Source organism: Jaculus jaculus, chromosome 12, assembly GCF_020740685.1.
Source record: "Jaculus jaculus isolate mJacJac1 chromosome 12, mJacJac1.mat.Y.cur, whole genome shotgun sequence".
NCBI lineage: Eukaryota > Metazoa > Chordata > Mammalia > Rodentia > Dipodidae > Jaculus > Jaculus jaculus.
The window spans coordinates 76,294,408-76,300,407 of record NC_059113.1 but is presented as its reverse complement, the minus strand read 5'-3'; positions in this window follow the sequence as shown (position 1 = coordinate 76,300,407).

Genomic DNA, 6,000 nt, shown 5'->3' with positions numbered 1-6,000 from the left:
TTTTCTTTTACCACCTAATATGAGGGATACTTTTGCTGGGTAGAGTAGTTTGGGTTGGAAGCCATAAGTTCTTAGACTTTGCAGTGTTTCATTTCAAGCCCTTCTAGCTTCCAGGGTTTCCATTGAGAAGTCTGGAGTAATTCTGATGAGGTTACCTTTAAAAGTGATGTGCTCTTTTCCCCTAGCTGCTTTCAGGATTTTCTCTTTGGTGTCAATGTTTAGAGTCTTAATGACAATATGTCTTGGTGAGTTGCTCTTTTGGTCCAGTCTGTTTGGAGTACTGTTAGCTTCTTGTATCTTGATGAGCCTTTCTTTTGAGAAACTGGGGAAGTTTTCTTCAATTATTTTGTTAAATAAGTTCTCCATGCCTTTGGTCTAAATTTCTTCTCCTGGTATTTCAAAGATCCTGATAATAGTACATTTAAGAGTATCCCACAATTCCGTCATGTTCTGTTCACAGAAACTTTTGAGCCTTTTGAACTTACTAAAAGTTCTGAAGTCTCGAACTGGTTTATCCATCTTGTCTTCCAGATCAGAATTTCTATCCTCCACAATGCTGACTCTATTTTTGAGAGCTTCTAGAGAGTTTTGGACTTGTTCAATTAGGTTTGCATTTTCTACTACTTTTCTATGTATAGTTTCCATCCCTCTGTCAAGCTCCCTTTTCATATCATTTTCTGATTTTCTTGATGCTTCTTAGAATTCATCCTTGCATTTCTTTATGTCTTCATTTAGCCTCACTAGCTAATTTTTGAGGTCCTCTTTTTTTTTTTAAAGTCTCCTTCATATCTCTTAACTGTCTTTGATTTCTTTCTATTTTCTTATCTATTTGGTCTAGTTTAGTGATGGCAGCATCCACATCATTATCAGTCGTTTGTTGCTTTTCTGCAAGTTCTACCAGTATCTTGGTCAGGGTTCTATTGATCATAGTTTCATTTTGGTGTTTTGATCCTTAAGACTCTTCTATGTTTTGATTAGAGATGTTCCTTGTAGGACTGGGTGATCTAACTGGATTTTCTTGCATTAGATTTTTCACGCTTTTTCTTTTGTGCTGTTGTTGCCCATCACAGTGTATGGGCACATAGGTTGGTGGATCAGCCTGAGCTCAAGCATAGTGGGAAGCTAAAGTAGCCTGAGGCAGTTGCCAAGCAGTCTGGTCTTTGGCTTTTACTTTCCAAAGCCTCCTGAGTGCCTGCCTAGCAGGGGTGCCAAATTTGTCTGAGCTCTCGCACAGTAATGCGCCAAAGCTGCCTGAGCTGGTGCTAGGAGGGACACTGAGGCACCAAGCACTGAAGCAGCCTAAACTCTGGTGCAGAGCAACACTGGAACTCAGAAGCAGTCTGAGCTCTCCTGCTAAAGGACAATGGTGGCCAGCTGGCATAGCAGACAGGGAGGGGCTGGCACCTTAGCTGAGGCAGTTGGGCAGGCAAAGACAGCCTGAGGTCCCGTGGGCAGTTGGAGTGCTCCTGGGCTCACACATGAATGTGCAGTGGCCACTGCAGTAAATGAGCAAATGGGCCGAGCAGGCTAAGCTTGCACAAGCAGGGATCCGTGCAGCAGCGTGAGTGTTGCAGGCAAATGGGTCAAAAGAGTCTGAGCTCCAATGGGCCAGCAGGTGGAGCCTGCCCAAGGTGACTCGTGGGTAGGGGTAGCAGGGCCATTGCCCCTGTTCAATGAGGCAAGTGGAATTTTGCTGGCTTGGGACCATTTTCCTACAGTAAGTGTGGGAGTGTCCTTAAGCTGGGACTGTGGGTATGGCGGCTGCTTGAGGGCGGGGAACTGTTGGGCTACCTACATGTGAGGGAATCAGCAATTCCCCTGATTTTTTCCCCTCTGTGCCCTCTCACTGGCAATCTAGTGGAGATTGTTCTCCCCTAAAAGGCCCAATAAACCCTTAATGTCTTGCCTTACTTTCACAGGGAGGTGCAGTGCAGTTAGGCAGTCACCATCTTGGCTGGAAGTCCCCTGGCCAATTTGATCAAGACAAAAAAAAAAAAAAGGAGTTTCAAATTAACAAAATAAGAAATGGAAAAAGAGAGATCACAACAGATATCAATGAAATTGGAAGAATCATCAGGGCATACTTCCAAAACCTCTACTCCACAGAATTGGATAATCTGGAACAAATGTATGAATTCCTAGACACATATCACCTACCCAAACTAAACAGAGCAGATTACTCTCCTAAACAAACATCACATACATGGAGATTGAAAAGATAATCAAAATATTCTCCAAAAAGAAAAGTCCAAGACTGGATGGCTTCTCAGCCAAATTCTATCAAATTGTCCTTGAAGAACTGAAACTAATTTTGCCCAAACTGTTTCACACAATTGGACCCCAGGAAATCCTCCCCAACAACTTTTATGAAACTAGTATCACCATAATACCCAAACCAGAGATGGAAGAAGAAAATAAAACTATAGGCATATATCCCTGATGAACTTAGATGCAAACATTCTGAACAAAATCCTTGCAAACTGAATTCAACAACACATTCAAAGAATTATCCATCTTGACCAAATAAGTTTCATTCCAGGGATTCAGGGATGGTTTTACATATGGAAATGGGTCAACATAAATAAACTTAACCATAAGAACCACATGATCATCTCAATTGATGCAGAGAAGGCCTTTAACAAAATACAACACTACTTCATGATCAAAACACTGGAAAGAATTGGCATGGAGTGTTGGTTTCTCAACACAATAAAGGCTATATAGAAAGCTCCTAAAGCCCAAATAATTCTTAATGGAGAAAAACATAAGGAGTTCCCACTGATATTGGGAACAAGACAGGCGTGTCCATTATCACCACTGCTCTTCAACATAGTACTAGCAATAAAACAGGAGAAAGAAAAAAAAAAGGGGGATTCAAATTGAAAAGGAAAAAGTCAATTTAGCCCTATTTACAGATGACATGATCCTGCACATAAGTGACCTGAAAGTCTCCAGCTCAAACTTTCTAAAGATGATTTATTCCTTCATTAAGGTGGCAGGATACAAAGTCAATGTACAAAAACCTGTAGCTTTTCTATATTCAAAGGACAAAAATGCAGAGAAAGAAATCAGTTAGGCTGTCCTATTTTCAATAGCAACAAAAATAATTAAATGCCTTGGAATAACACTAACCAAGGATGTGAAAGGCTTATATAATAAACACAAAATTACTCAAGAAAGAAATTGAGGAGAACTTGAACAAATGGAAAGACCTCCCAGAGTCCTGGATATGTAGAATTAGTATCATGGCAATTCTACCAAAAACAATGCACAAATTTAACACAATACCAATAAAAATTATAGCATCATTCTTCACAAAGATTGAAAAACTGATCTCAAAATTTATATGGATTGGCAGCAGGCTTTGGATCTTCAAACATATCCTCAGCAAACAAACAAACAAACCAAAAAACACCTCTGGAAGTATCACCATACCAAACTAAAGCTATATTATAAAGCCATAGTAAGAAAAACAGAATGGTACTGGGGAAAAAAAGTATAAATATAGACAAATGGAACACAATTGAAGAGCCAGACCTTAGGTCAAGTAACTGCAGCCAATAGATTACCCACTGAACAGGAGAAAATCTTTGCCAGCTATAACACTGACAGAAGCCTAATATCTAGAATCTACAAAAATTCAAAGAAAACTAAACAATAAAAAAATCAAATAACCCACTCCAAAAGTGGGACAGAGATCTGAATAAGGTGTTTTCAGAGGAAGAATTACAAGTGGCTAACACATACTTAAGAAAATGTTCAACATCCCTGACCATTAGGGAAATGCAAATTCAAACAACTGTGAGATTCCACCTTACCTCAGTAAGGACAGCAAACATTAAAAAAATCAAATGAAACCATATGTTGGCAAGGATGTAGAAAAATAAAAACACTCATTTACTGTCGGTGGGAATATAAGCTGGTACAACCACTATGGAAATCAATATGGAGAATCCTGGAAAGGATTAATATAGAGATTCCAGCAGACCCTGTTAGCCCCTTACTGGACATTTACCCTAAAAGCTCCACATCTCAGTTCAGATATATATGCTCAACCATGTTTATAGCTTCTCAATTCATACTAGTTAAAAACTGGAATCAACCCAGGTGCCCTTAATTGGAGGAATGGATAACAAAGATGTGGTATATCTACACAATGTAATTCTACTCAGCAGTAAGAAAAAAAATGACACAATGAAATCTGTAGAAAAATTAACATGGAACAGTGCATACTAAGCAAACTCACCCAATCACAGAAAGACAAACATTACATGGTCTCACTCATGTGAAGTTCCTAACCTGGATCAGCCTGAGTTGCTGACATATTTGAATGACATCTTGAGGCTTGGACAATAGGAATGGTAGGTTTTGGGGGAGAGGGAAGGGTAAGAGGAATACAAAGCTGAGCCCAAATTGAATTGGTACCATAGAAGCTTATATCCTGAAAGTTAGGCTAAAAGGTTGAACCCTCAACAGGACCTTAGAGGGAGCACCTGAATCGAAGGGCCCTGGAAAGGGTGAGATGAAGCCTAACCTTAAATTTCTCCTGTGTCTCTTTTTTTCTGTCTTTTTCTTTTTCTTTTCCCTTGACACTGGCCTGTAATTCCATGTACCAGGATAAGGTTTACATCCACAGTGAGCTGATGATCCTGACAGACTTACTAGGTCTCCAAAAACAAGACACACTTCTGTTAGAGCATATGATTATTCACCAGAGGATAATGGTAAGATCTTATTGCTGAAGATACCATACGCTGTCAGCATGGACCATGAAGACACCTGGTTGGAATCTGGAAGAGAGCCAGTCCCCAGACAGTTATCCCATCTAGTGCTGGAAGGTGCTACATGAGCTACCAGGGTAAAGTGACCAACATCTGCCCAAGTAACTCAAAATCTAAGCCACTAAGAAGCAAACAACCTGATGTGATTCTCACACAAGTGCATTAGTGGCACACAGCCATGGTGGGAAACCAACTTCTCTTGAATTGGCTAACAGATCCACTCAGCAGAAGGGAAACTATATCTGGAACTGGGAAACAAGGCAGAACAATATTCAGATGACTAGCTTCCCAGTGTCAAGTTCCCACTAATCTGGGGCTATAAGAGAGTCTATACCCTTTTAAATTGCTGTAAATTAATAATGGTTAATCCATTCAAGGTGCTGACTTCACTCTCCATTTGTGTATCTGCTTTTCTTTTTCATATGGAATTGGGACCTGAGGAGGTAAATGACCCAGGCACTTCACCCCAGCTGCAGGTGAAACCACAGAGGAGCTGGCAAAATGAGTAAGAGTGTTGCTTTCTGGGTAAACCTGATATCAGCACAAGGGTAAAGGAGATAGACACTGAGGACACTCAACACCTACCAAAGCAGAGATCAAGAGGTTCCTAAGAGCCCATTACTGAAGTAGACTTAAAATGCATCCAACATGGCTCAGGGAATTTTGTGGAAGAAGGTGTGGAAAGATTGGTATAGTCACAAGTTGGGACATTATGCACAGAGACTTACCTCTCCCCCATAACTGACTGCTACCCCCACAATGCATGGTCCACACTCTCCATGGGGTTGACCTGCATCCCCAATGAGGAGGGCCTCTTAATATAAGGGGTAAGGATAGGAAAAAGGCTGGTACCAACAAGTGTTGTTTGTGTACTAAGTATGTCCACATCTAATAAAAATAAATTTTAAAAAAGATTTTAAAATGACTAAATTTTGGTTTCTTGGAGATGAATGATAGTTTGCCATCCTGGTCTCCTTGCATAAGATATGGATAAAAACAGTGAAGAATAGAGGCCATAGGAAGCTGCCCTTTTTAAGTCAGAGGTTGTAATTCTCTATGAAATCTGCCCATCAATTGCCAGACCCATGTGCACAGCAAACCTGGTCATGAGGACACTTTCTATAGCCATCATCTATTTTCAAAAACATAAAAAGATAATACCTTCTGCATATAAACTTTTAAATTGCTTTTAAAAATATATTGTCTTTTCATCTTTCAA